The sequence below is a fragment of the Trachinotus anak genome, unplaced genomic scaffold (genome assembly GCF_046630095.1).
Source record: "Trachinotus anak isolate AG129_WGS33_773 ecotype Australia unplaced genomic scaffold, CSIRO_AGI_Tana_v1 ptg000008l, whole genome shotgun sequence".
NCBI classification, from domain to species: Eukaryota; Metazoa; Chordata; class Actinopteri; order Carangiformes; family Carangidae; genus Trachinotus; species Trachinotus anak.
In genome coordinates this window covers 2,347,427-2,361,779 of record NW_027273859.1, presented here as the reverse complement: position 1 = coordinate 2,361,779, position 14,353 = coordinate 2,347,427, and the positions used below count along the sequence as shown (strand labels likewise).

Below are 14,353 nucleotides of genomic sequence, written 5' to 3'. Positions count from 1 at the left end.
CCAGCTTTGCTAGTGACCAGAGGATCGTGCTAATGCCAGACTGGACTGGATAGTTTGGCTTTACTAAGAAAGTTGGTTCAAAATTTGTGCATCTCAGTGAAATTTCCGGCAGTTGTACTAATGTTAGCTGGTTCTAACATCACTCCCATCATGTAGATAAGGTATGTGTATTATATTGTATACAACCAGTAAAAGCAGAGTCTGCTGTGGGGGGACTGGGGTAACCTGTTACATCTTTACAGGTTATTTGATGTTTTAGTCCTGTTGATAAAGGAAAACTTGGTCTGACTTTGTTTTAATCGTTAGATATGTCCAACACATTCAGTCTGATCTAATGTATGTTCTCCAGTGAAGCCTTGTGCAGGAGTGTTTGTTATATTTTTGCCTTGTCTTGCTTTGTTGTAGACAAGCAACAGACGGGACTGAAATCTGTGCGATTTTAAATGACATCAATATTTGTATTGTTTAGAATTCAAGTAACTTGGTGTTTACATAATCTCTTCTTTAAATTCCCAATTTACTCCCATTTTACATCAATGAATCACTGCCTAAAAACAGTTTAACCATGGAAAAAAGACCACTGTAATACATAAATCCTGACTGATTAACTGACATTTATTAACGTGGCCATCTATGGATTAATGAAACTGCATAAAATTTGCCTCCCTACAATCTGGAGCTACCAATGGTTGAAATCCAATGCTGAACAATAAATCAAAACTTCCATCCTCTGCATGTACACCAGGACTCTCATTAACCTCTTAGATAAAAAAAAAAGAATGAGGTTTTTGTCCTACTAATTTTGAAGTGACATCCATCAAGGAAACAAGTGAAATATCTATCAGATAACTAGCCAGAGCCAAAGACACACACACACAAAAAAACTGAAAGGCTAAACTAATACTATGCTACCATTTTCATAATTAAACTGTAATTAATCTGGAGCCGACATGATGATGACAATATAAGAGGAGAATAAGGAGGATACGAAGGATATGAAGTCAACAGATGATGAGACAGAATGAGGGAGGGAGAGAGAGCGAAGGAGAGGGAGGGAAGGAGAGATGCTTGGAGAGGGGAAGCCTCTCTAAGAGACGACTGGTAGGTGTCGCCATAGAAACAAAGGAGGCCCCGCTGATCTCATTAGAGACAAACAGCCAGGAGACGAGCACTGGCTCAGGGAGAGAGTGTAGACTGTTCTTCTTCTCACTGTGTGTTTCTCAACATAAACACATTCATATCTATACATATGATGTACAGTCATGCAGCAGATCAGCATCTCTTTAATTCAATTCAATTATTGTTCTTGTGCTACGATTATAATTATGACAATAATTAGAATTTTTGTTGTGTTACTTATCATCTGTACGAGATTGCCAATAGATATCATATATTTCAAAATATACATTTCTTTCCTTTAATGTCATGAAAACGGACTGGAACCAATCTAATTTAAGAATAATAGAGAAAGGGAAATACTTATGAAGGGTACAAGGTTTTTAAAGATTATTTTTTCGGGGGCATTTTTAGAGATAGAGAGTGACAGTAAAGGGGCAGAGAGAGGGGTAACGGCACGCAGGAAAGAGTCGGGCCAGTCGGGAGTCGAACCAGCACTCACCTGCCAAGAGCACCAGCTCATGTGCTACGCACCCTGACCACTCCGCCATCAGGCCGCCCCAGATGGGCACAAGGTTTTAAACATAAATGACTCGATAATATAAACTGTCACTATAAGCTGTTCTTATAGCTGTTGTTCTTATTGTCAATAAATAAAAGACCCAAACCAACAGTGTGTCAGTCCATCTCTGAACCTTCCCTACCCTATCTCTGGCTCTCAGTTCCAAGCCCATTGCTTCCTCCTTAAGAAGTAAATCTTTAAAAATGGCTCACAAATATATAGTTAATTTTTTCAAAGAGGCTCACTAATATTCTAAAACAGCTGGACACTATATTTTTTACCAAACGTTACTCAAACAGAAGGAAATTCTGCACTGAGAACCATTTTCAGCAGCAAATTTATACAGATTTCTTCACCAGAGAAATGTTGTGTTGTGACATGAGTCTCAACAATGATGACATGAAAAAGTCTGTGAATGTCCTGGAGTGGTCCGGCCAGAGCCCTGACTTGACCCCCTTGTACCCAATGAAACATCCATGCAGAGACCTGAACATGTCTGTCCACCGATGGTTCCCATCCAGCGCGACAGAGCCTGAAAGGATCTGCACAGAAGAACAGCAGAAAATCTCTAAGTGAGCAAAATGTGTCATGTCAGCCCCAAGAAGACTTAAGGCTGTAGTCACTGCCAAAGGTGATTCAACTACGTCCTGAGTAAAGGGTCTGAATACTTATATCAATGTGATATGTCAGCTTTTTTCTTTCTGATGAATCTGCAAAAAATTCTAAAACTATGTTTTCACTTTGCCATGTTGAGGTATAATGTGTAGATTGTTGAGGGGGAAATTAATTTAAACTATTTTAGCATATGGCTGAAACATAAAAACATGTGAAGAAAGTGAAGCTGTCTGAAAAATCTCTGAATGCTCTCTCATCACTGAGCTGTGCTAAGGAAGTAACAGAGAGCAAACTAACAAAGTATTCAGCTCATGCATTCAACTTGCTTTCTCCTCCACTGAGACGGCATGATGCAATTAACTTCCAATACTGGTTGGCTCTGTTATGCAATATCGTACCTGTTTCACTGCAGAGTGCTTGATATCATAACTGCTTCATTACAAAAAAAAATCCTGAACATCTGCCTGCATCATTGTTTAGCTTTGTTAAGCTCACCTGACCCGTGTGGAGAGGCAAACTGCTTTCATAATGGCTCTGTGATCTCATCCTCAAAAGGGTGTTTTTTTTACTAGTGTGTGTGTGTGTGTGTGTGTGTGTGTGTGTGTGTGTGTGTGTGTGTGTGTGTGTGTGTGTGTGTGTGTGTACTCTGGCGTATTTGTGAGCTCAATTCCCCAGGAAGTTCTTTGTTAACATACTGGGGGAAGTTCTGCCTGTAGCTATGAATACATTAATACTCTGAGTGTACTCATGCACATAACATGTACAATGTGCATAAAAGTCAGTGCATAGTATCCCAGCTCAGCTTAATGGCAAAAAGTGAATCTCAGATTATGGTGGGGGAGGGAATGGGGCTTGCCATGGTTTCATAGATGGTGAAGTTGCAATATCTTTGACACATGCTTATGTAAACCATTAACCTGAATAGAGAAAACAATGTCTCATTTAAATAAAAGACAGCAGTGCCCCAAAGAGAAGGTAATTTAAAATTGGGATATTCCTCTTGTAATTCCTCATTTTTAATAAAACTTAGAGACTTAGTCCTCAATGTTTTGGATAGGTTTGTCTGTACTCAGCCAAGTTCTACATGTGTCAAACTATCATCAGCCTCTTTGCCAGCAGCTAGCAGTCTGCAAAGACCCTAAAGTTCTGAACGGCAAGGACAAGGACTAACCCTAACTGCAAAAGCAGTTGTGGCACAAACAAGCCCACACAAAGATCACTGTTTGTACTACTTTTGTAGTACAAACAGTACCTGTGTTTAGCCACAAAGCTGATAAAGCATGGATACCTAACAACAACATACAGAGGGAAAGAAATGATTGTTGGGATTGAATAAATCATGTGTTTTTAATAATGATGGCCACTTTTATTTGTTGCTTTGAAGTACCACAAGTACATTCAGTTACAGATGGGTATCTCAATGTCATCCTCAAGCTGTTGACACAGTGTGACAATACTTCTCCAGTCAAACATGTCCTACTGTTTAGATTGTGCTGGTACAATAAAATGAAACTGGACCATCTCTGTGATGGACAGTAAGTGCAAATCAATACTTTGAGTTCAGTCAGAGCTTGGGGCCGAGGCCAGTATTCATGTAATGAACATCAGCTTAACATAATGACAGACCACGCTCAATAAACGCTCATCACTGTCTGGCATCTAGACAAAGAGATAACGTACCTGAATGTGGCAAAATAGCCAATTCTGGAGAGAGCCTATTCAAAGACTTGCAATTTGGGAGTGGCACTCAGCCAGAATAAATTAGATGCATGGGTTCATTTGATCCTCCTGTATAAACACACAGTCATTCAAGCTTTGCAGCTACAAGCTGATTCTTCCAGCATGCTGCCTGGCTGGTTTCCCTTGCGGGTGAAAATGTAAGCAAGGTAGCATGCAGAGATACACGGCTAGTAGCTGAGTGAAAACAGCAGGGCCTGGCTAGCTGTGGGGTCCCGAGCCTCCCTAACATTCAGCTCTCAGATCAATCAGCTCCCTGGGAGAGGTGGTGCTGTTGGTAATGGTGCTGGTGGGGATGAAGTGGGAGAGGGGGGGGCTTGAGACACCTCCTGGAACATCGATCGACAGTCTCAGACACATCAGTCCGGAAAAGAAAACACATCAGCGCAGAGATTGTCTGTCTGCCTCTGACTCGTTCTCCACCTCGTTCTCTTTCCTGGAAACGGGTGTGACGAGATTTTTCCTGTTAAGATTTCATTTAGTTCACTACCAGATTAGGCCTAGAGGCTTCAAACTGTCCAAATATCACAACAAAAAAACTCATGAACTAGAAACTGAAAATAGACTTCATAACAAAATACATATATTAAAGGAAAATTCAGGTTTAATGTAAAACAACATGAATCTTACTTTAATATCTTTGTCCATTACTTCTGTCAGTTATGAGGACACTTACAAACATGGCCAAATGGAGGTCTGACCACTAGATTTTGACACAGGAACCCAACTTCAGGCTTGTATCAGTGTAACTGGAGCAGTTTAAAAATTTAATGGAACTGTAACTGGGACAGTTTAAAGCAATTTAAAAATTTGTCTCTGGGCTTTCATCTGCACATCTGCCCACCTGCTCTCACTCACCCAGCCCTGACGGCCACGCCCACCTCACCTGTTTGTTGTCTGCAATCAGTTATGAGCTACATACACCTGCCCTCTGTTCAGAGTCATTGTCAGTTTGTCTCATTGTCCTTCCTGTGTTCACTTGTTCCAGTGGGTTTCTGGACTTTAGTGTTCTCTTCCTGTCTGTTTCAGTCCAGTTCTTCTGCTCACCTGTTCCTATGTACATACCTGCACTACCTGTGAGATTGAAGTCTCACTATTAAATCACTTCACTGTTCCTGCCTGCCTCCAATCTGTCATCCCCAGGGTTGACACTTAGTAAGCCTGGAGCCTTTGGGCTCCCTAAAATTCTGGGGCCTTGGGGTAGTTGCCTTGCACACCCAAGTTGAGATTACAACACATATTTTAGGTAATATTTCAAATGCTTGATTTTGTTTTCACTTCCAAATAAGTTTGGCTAACCTGGGTCTGCCTGTTATTTTCTCGATTATAGATTAATTATTTGGTCTATAATACATTAGAAAACAGTGAAAATTGTCCATCACAACATCCTAAAGCCTGATTGGTTGATCACCAAAATAGTTCGTTGTTGCAGCTCAGCTTTAAATGATTTCTGGTCCTCAATATTTTAAGTTATCTCAACACAAATACACAGCTCTAATTCCATTTATGGATCATTTTAATTTTAGGTTGCATTCGACAAACATAAGTGTGTTCAGAAGCACTGTCATTAGCATCTTAAAGTAATTTCTGGAAATCCAAAGTTCATTTTTGTCCACTGCAGTTTGGTAATTCCTCTCAAACCATATATGTCAGTATGTTAAGTCCTGTTGTTTCTTTAAGAGGACAACTGGTGGTTAAAAATTACATTGCTTTTTTGGGAGTATGACCTTGCCAACTTCCTCTTTTTAAAAAGGCTGCCATCCCCTGATATATTTTGATTGTTTCTAAGGGATTTAAGTAAAAACACCAGGAATATTTAAGGTTTCAAAGCTGAGCTTATTGATTTTCATATGCAAAGAAAGAACAGCTAATAATATTCTCAGTAGTGGACACACTTTGTGTCACTTCTTTTTAGCAGACAGACCTCGATCTATCAGGAAGAGTCTGGTGAGAGGTGAGAGATGATTTTTATAAATTTAACAGTTATGACTGTTGTTGTTATTATTATAAGCATCATTCAGTCAACATAACCTGTCAATGTCTTTATTATGACATGCTGTAGCAGACCTAATTATCAAACTTAAAGAAACTATTTAGCTTTATGTGTTAACATTACATTAAATTGTCATATATGGTTGGTTGGGACCATTAAAAATGAGTCATGAATATTTTCCTTGACCCCAAGTCAATGGTACAATTTGGACTAGTCATTAAAATGTCATCAAGTATTATTACACAGTCAAGTGCTTTTATAAGAGTCATGAATAATTTCCTTGACCTCAAACTACTGTAGAACAATTTAGACTTTTCATTAAGGTGCCATCAAATGTTAGTCCACTGTCCAATGCTTTTCAACACCTTCACAAAAGCAATAGGTAAGTCCAGAGACAGTTTTTGTTTTATTGTATTTGTAAAATGTATATGCCAGTGAGATAATACTTTATAATAACATTTCATAATTTTATACTTCTTAAAAATGGGGAATAGTTGTTAGAGGATATCAGCTATGGAGGGGGGTGGGTGGGTTGAACCTGAGGGATTATAAATAACTTCTCTAATAATAATTATATGTTCTTTTCTTATATCAAGGAAAGTAGGGGCTGTAATAAGTAACTACATTTCAAAATAAATTTTGTTAACTCCATTTCACATCTTCAACCAAAGTTTCAACCATTTTTATAATAAACTCTCAATACACGAGACGCTTGGTCAGAGTTTAATAATTCTCAATCATTTATAGGTTACAGGTCTGGGTCCAGAAAGGACGGCGTCTGGGTCTGGATCTGGACAGCAGTCTGCCTATTAGTCACACCTGAAATAAACAATTAAAAGAAGAAAAGTTCACTTTTGTATTACATCAATCTTTGGAGACAAATAACCCAAAATGAACTGAAAGCAGTACAGTGAAGGCTTGAGCCATGCAGAGAGTAGACTTATCATTTGAGTTATGAAATGGGCAGAGTTAGGTCAATGACTCAAGAAGGGTCAACAGTGGATCCTGGAATCAGCCTCATACACACCCACACTCCACAAGTCCAACAGTGCGGTGTCACTACCTACAACCTTTTTTCAATAATAGTACTTCAAATTCTACATTTCAACAACAATAGGCTACTGAAGCCACATTACCGTTACATTAAAAATACACAATATGGGCCATAATGGCTACCAAACAACAAACCTGAAAAGTCTTAAACACCTACACTTTGTACATATTAACTTGACTTACTTCTTTCACATCATGGTAAAGTCTGTCCAAAACACCATTGTCTGTCTGTGTTTTGAGTATGGGGGCGCTATCAGATGTGCAGATGTCAGACAACAGCTGTAAACCATCCCAAATCATCTGTGCTTCCAATACTGGGCTTCAGCTTCAAGATGCCGCCAGATCATAGACCCTGTTACACGGTCAGTCATCCTTTAGCCTTTTTTGAGTCTTGTCTCACAGCATTCAACGTGACTCCTGCCTTTGTCCTTCACCCGTTCAGCCTGAAACCCATTCTGGATCAACTGAGCTGCTGCCATCATTCCTCTCCTGTTCTGTCTGGAACCCGTTCTGGATCACCCTCTTTTCCCTGAGCTCACTGGACTCCCATCCACCAATTCCCTTGCTTCATCCTGGTCACTTCCTTTGTTTATACCTCAGACTCAGACTCCTCACCCCACCTCTTCCTTGCCTCTGTCACTGTATTCTGCATTTGGGCTAAAATAACTAATGCCTTAACAGAATTCTTTCTATGACTGCGCCTGACATGTTAAATGTGCAGAGTATGAACACCAGTCACTGAGTCAACAAAGTTCCTTTGATAGCAGACAGAATACTAGCCATATCTGAACTGGAAAAGCTGTCGATTGTAGGTGAGCCAATCATCAGCGAGTTGGATGTTCTGGGTTTGATATGTCATAGAAATTGGCTTTGAAGGGTTTGCATTGAGCGGTCCCTGACGAGTCTCAGGATGGCTCTTCTGCAATTACCATCAACCTGCAGCATCCTGAAGACCCACTGTTCAGTTTTGCCTCATCAGCCACAATGGTACTGAAAAGTGAAGAAAAAAGACAAATGCTTGAATATTGGACATAAACAGTAGTACAGCATAAAAAAGTATAATGGATTTGATTGTTTTTTGACAAAATGCAATTATCACAGCATTGAAAATGATACCTTTAGCTATTTTAAATATCGCACTTTGCAGTCATAACCATGTCCTACCATGATGTTAATACTGCAGTGTACGTACAGCGTTACCAAGGGTACCGTCTGAATAGGGTATACTCTTTTCTTAACCTTTCTATGTTTAAACACAGCCATCCAATTCAATTTCCATCCATATAAACACATCCCTGTGTCTCCAATGTGCCTCATTTGTACTAGCCGGTAACCATGTCCATGAAGTTATGATCATACTGTATGTGTGATCATCACAGTTCACTTGGTGTATTATGCTAACTTTTAACTTTAACAATACACACTTTGTATAGCAGTCTCGACGTAGAACATCCGCTAGGTTAACAACTGTCTATTCATTGGGTTGTGAGAGACTATTCTGGCTTCAGATACTTCACTTCATAAATACACAGTTTACCTTATAGTAGGCCTTTTGATCAGATCTAATGGGTTATTAATGGAGCCTTGTAAATAATGGAGTGTAACGGTACAAATACAGGTAGATGTTTTTGTGCTACATTTCTGCCCACTATAGACCTAAATGAAATCTATTTTTCTAAATTACAGTCCCCTCAGTGATCACAGCAAATTCCTTCAACTGCAAACCTTATACCGACCGGAGGGAAAGAAAATGTCATTAAGAAACCTAATCAGAGTCACTCAAAATTATACTGTTGTTGCAATGATGGCACGGCCTGCATCATGCTGGCTGAATAGGGCTGCCATGGAATTAAAAGCAAACAGTACTATGCAAAAAAAAAAAAAACTGGTTAACAACTATTTTAATTCCAATACTCTAATATGGCATTAATGAAAAGCTTTGCTGTTCTGCCACTGTTTTCACACGTCAACAGCAAAACAGTTTCTGCTCAGTAACACTTGGTGGCCACTGCCTGCAGTGTCAGCCACATTGGAAAGAAAAAACAAACAAAAAATGTAAAAGGGTAATTACAAAGCAGGACTGAGTAACGAAAATGAATTGTTGCTGTGTTGCTAAATAAAATCTGTAAATAAAAGAATGGAACCAGTAACACATTTTTATCCAGAGATATTTGATGAAATTTCTGAATGGTCATGAGTAAGAAAGAAATACAAGTGGGTGTGAACTAGGATTCACAATGGCTTTGTGTTCACAACGCCAAATGATGTAAACTCAGCTCAACCTATTCTCTTTAGTTGAAGATCCCTTAAGACTGTGTGGCAGCACAAACCTCTGTGGGCAGAGAAGAAGGAAAACTCAAGACTACTTTTCCTTTTCCTTGTTTTGTTCCTGGGTCGAAACACATTCATACAATCTGAAGAGGAGCTAAAGAACTTTAAGGTGAAAAATGACAACAACATATGAAAAAATATTTAACCTACCTGTGTGGCAAAATAATAAAAGTGAGGCCAGGGGGCTCAATAATTATACAAGCTAGATTTCTCTGTTCTGATCTTAATTCTGTTTCTAATATAAAGTGTACATCTGAAGAATTTAATTTTCACTTCGCATTAAAAACAGACAGAAAACTGCAAATGAATGATTCTTAGAATAGCTTTGCTGAACAACAAAATGTGAAAAGTCAAACTGCTTGGGTACTTCTGCAAACCACAGTGAGTATTAAGCAAACACATTTTCACAACAAGATTTAAGGCCAGAACTTGAGAATATTTGGCCTGAGTCGTTGTAAAGGCTACATTTCCTATTCATTTGCACTCAAGTATTTGCGTTTATTTTTATGACAATATGTTCACAACTTACGGAGGGTCATCTCATCTATGTCTGTCTTTGGAGTTTTAAAACAATTGTGTTTACTATGTGTCAATAATATTTAATATTATTCCATATGATATGGCCACAAAATGTCCCTCGTTTGATCATTGGGATGCATCTTACAGTGTTTAGCCAGTTCACTGTGGGGTGAATGAGTATAAAAGACTTAAAAAAGAACACAGACTGTTAGCCCATGAAGAACGCATCTTAAAACGTCTTATAAGTCCTATAACACTAGAATGAATGATTATCAAGAGTACATATCTGTGTGCAGTCCCTGTTCTACATTCTGAAGCAATTCTACAATTCTTCAATTGCCATTCCTGTTTGTATGAGGAATAAAAACTTATCCATTACTTGAGGTGTTATTTCACAGGACATATACAGTATGTGCTCCTTTACAGAGCATAAGATCCAAGGAAAGGATCCTACATCATAACAACACTGATAAATCTTTTTTTAAGAAAGAAAACTGCTACATTTCATTGATTTAAGTAATGAATACTGTACCTGAGCATGAACTCTAGCCATTTCGCCACAGGGTGTGAGATGGTGAATACTGGACCACTGCGCACAGACAGTGGGGAATTTTAGTGATGCTTATAGACGCTGAGGAAAAAGAAGGAAAAAGGAGAAATAACACATAAAAAATACTAAATATCATATTATATGGAGTAACTAACATTCCCTCTAGAACTAGTTTTTATACAGTATTGCTAATTTCAAACTTCCATCTCATTAATAAAACAAGTATGATACAGAAAAGTAACCAGGCTTAATGATCCACCCCAACATTACTACTTACTGCTAAGCTGTCTTGATAGCTATCAACTGACTAGCTATGTTCTTAAATACCATAAGATAATATGGCTGACTAGTTATAGCTAAGGTTCTGCTTACCGTCACCTGGTGTTGTGCTCTCATTTTGCCAGATGCAAGGGTCGATGTCATTTTCAGGATCCTCTTCAGGATTCCCAATTTCAGCCATCTAACTATTCTTCGTTTGTTCGTCTTAGTATCAGTCCTTGTAATAATTGTGTTATTGTATCTAGGGCTGGGTATCCTTCAAAATGTTTTGACAGCGATACCTTGACTTCGATACTCATTCTTAATGATATTTTTTTTGATACCCATTATATCAGATCCATTTTAACAAAAAGAAAATTACAATAAACATTACTGTGCAAATTTTTGTTTTATTTTACTTTTATTTTTAAGTGTCTTTACAAACTCAAACATGTTTGTGCAAATAAACAACCCATGACCAGCATTATTAGATCTTGCTCCATGCTTATTGGGTTAGAGTTGCAATGCAAAGGTCATGCAAAAGTCTATTGTTGACCCATAAAGGGAATCAGGTACAACAATCTACTTATTGACTTATATGACTGACAGTACAATTTATATATATTTACAAATAAATATGTTGAAAACACATTTCGACTTGTCATTCTCCCTGTTTTTGTGAAAATGGGGCAGTCGAAACTCATCAATCCAGGCATTTGTACCGCGATACCTGTCCCAAAGGAGTACTGTTGAGTGTTAAAAAAGAGACGGCTAATTTTCTTTGATGTGGAGATGACAGTGTCTTCAGCATAGAAGTGAGCTGAGGCATTGGAAATGACTACAGGTAGGGAATTTATGGACATGGACAAAAGAGCAGAACCAAGTTAGGAACTGTGTGGTACTCCTTTGGTTATTGTAATGTGTGAGGACATCACATTTTCTACTTTCACTTACTGGGAGGTTAGAATTTGTTCTTGAGCTGTCTCCAGGGGAAAATACAATAGTGAAACAGCAAGAACTTTGGGCAAAAGACTGATTAACACCAAAAAATATATCAGCTGCAAACACAGGACCAAAACTGCTTACAGAATCAAGTGGGAAGGAGTCAAAGGTCATCACCCAACAGTCAGAGGAAAACCAGAGAAAAGTATTAGCGTCTTACCACAGAGACCATGACTGAGTCATTTGACTGAAAAACATTTGTTATAAGAAATACTCCGTAATGGCAAGTAAGAATTTATGTCCCCTATTCCACCACATAATGTTGGATAAAAATTGACATTTTACAATGTTTTATTTATAGCAGAATGTATGATATACCTCAGGTAAAGTAGACTGTAGCAATACTGTGCACAGTGCTTATCAAAGAGGATAAAATGCACTCTGTAAATGGCCTAATTCATCCACAGTGAAACCCACTCAATTATTCATTTATTTGTTGCAGCCTTTCTCTTAAGGGAGAGGCTGATTAGAGAAGAGCTCACTGTGCAAACGCCACAGTCTGGCCTCTCCAAGAGCTTTACAGCAAGCTGTGTACATTAGCCCCAACCACAGAGCCATCATCACAACATTCAGTCTAGGTTCTGATAACCCTCTCTACGTGAGTGAAGCAGCTCTCTGGAGCCTGGACATCTGATTGGCTAGCTGTTCTCAGTGTTCAGTGTTCTAAGACTCATTGGGCTGGCTGGCCCAAATATTAACCTATTATCTGTGTCATTAGCTGCTGGAACACAGTTATATTACAGTCTAATAATACCGGTAATTGCACAATGCTGATTCTTATTTAATAATTCAGTGATGTTTCAAATAAGCTAATTCTTTGTGACAATATTTCCACTGCTCTATCAAACTCATTTTTATCACGTGTTTCAGCAGCATTTTGTGTCCCATGTTGGTCTTATTGGTTCATTTCATCCCTTTAAACTCTGGGAACTTTAAGATACTTAAAGCTGCACTAATTAATCTCCCTATATTTACAATGGATCTATTGACTACGTATAATAATGTGAAAGGAGTCATTTAGTGAGAAACCCAGAAAGAATTATCACCCAACTTTTGAAAAATACTGATTTAAACAACATTATCTATCCAGAGTGTTTTGCCATGCTTTCACTGGATTCCAGCTATCCTGGGTTTCCTCTTTTGGCTTCATGCACCAATTGTTTTCTTCTTCCTGGAGGCGGGCCTTACTATGACACACGCAAGCTGCCAATCTCACACAGACCACCTTTAAACAAACGTCATAAATGTAAATCTTTTTTATCACTGACAATGTCCTTACATCTAAGAAAAGTGGGGGTGACCCCATAGACTAGTGGTTAGTTACCACATGAACGCGAACGCTCTTAGCAGGCGAGTTACAACTTTTTCTTGCATGTCATTCCCCCTCTCTCTGCCCCTTTCCTGTCATTTTGGCACAAATGCGAAAAGAAAAAACAAAAAAACACAATTTAAGGAAATGAATACAATACAAGTTAATTCTGGAAAAAAGGACAGTTAAGAATATGTAATTGGAAGGATGACTGACAGTCAGCTAGCTGCTAGCTAATATATTTTTGTTCAATAAATGTCAATAATTGTTGTGAAGACTATGTTTTTACTTTCTTCAATAAAAATGTACATTCCTAAATCTGGAAAGACTATGAGGAGAAAGACATGTTACTCAAGTCACATCACAATGTTCATGTCTATTACAGACCATATCTTGTGATTTCACAGCGGTTAACATGACATCCGGACCAATGGATTGAATTACAGAGTAGTGAGTAGTTCATTCCTTACTAATGTTCGTCTTGTCTGAATGGCATTTAACCCTAACAACACCCTGATAAGATACTGGTCATACTAGAGCAAAGCAAACTACAATCACAATTTTCAACAGGGACAGTAGCATTCCTGCTGACCATCTGAGAGCAGCAAACATTACACTTCAACAAGAATATATTACAATAAAACAAAATCTAAAACCCGCACATCACACTGTCACTGATGTTTTCATTGATCACCTTTAAAAAGAAATCTCTTGATTCTTCTGATCTTAAGAATTTAGGGCCTATTTCCAAGCTCCAAATATTAGCTAAGATTTTAGATAGACAAATATTGTAGCAGATCAACTGCTTGCTTTTATTCATGAAAATAATATTTTTGAGAAATTCCAATCTGGTTTTAGAAAACACACTTCAGAAGCGGGTCTTCTTAAAGCCATAAATGAGTTGTCGCTGTCATCAATCCATTCTTGTTCTCCTCGACTAGAGCACAGCCTTTAATCCCACTCATCATGATATCCTCTTGGACTGTCTTGAGAACTGGACTCATGTCGGTGGCACTGCCTCTGCAATGGTTCAGGTCCTACCCCGAAGACAGACATTTCTGTATTGGTATCGCTGATTCTAGGTCAGCTACAAGAGGTTTTCACTGCAGGGTGCCCCATGCCTCAGTGCTTGGTCCAATCCTCTTATTCCATTTACATGCTCCCTCTAGGACACCTCAAAATAGTTATGGGGATTTAATAAACTTAAATAGAAATGCTGCAACTCATCCTTCAAGTGAGTAAGGATGTTAGTAAGTAGTCAGTCAGAGTGAAACCTTAATCCAGAGACACAGAGGCTTATTTGCAAGA

The 14,353-nt window shown here is 38.5% G+C and overlaps 1 protein-coding gene and 1 long non-coding RNA gene across 4 annotated transcripts in view; both read right to left on the bottom strand.

Annotated features, from left to right (window-relative positions):
- Window positions 1-14,353, bottom strand: part of cacna1ba (calcium channel, voltage-dependent, N type, alpha 1B subunit, a) — a 143,765-nt gene that overhangs the window by 105,919 nt on the left and 23,493 nt on the right. The gene's annotated exons all lie outside the window — the stretch shown is intronic.
- Window positions 3,623-13,089, bottom strand: LOC139623550 (uncharacterized). Of its 3 annotated transcripts, none has more exons than XR_011691545.1 (4): window positions 8,269-13,089; window positions 8,006-8,066; window positions 4,707-6,842; window positions 3,623-4,466 (listed from the first exon to the last, which is right to left on the bottom strand). It is a non-coding gene; the product is annotated as an uncharacterized lncRNA (long non-coding RNA). The 3 variants fall into 3 exon arrangements; XR_011691546.1 differs by having other exon boundaries at window positions 10,459-13,089; XR_011691544.1 differs by having other exon boundaries at window positions 8,006-13,089.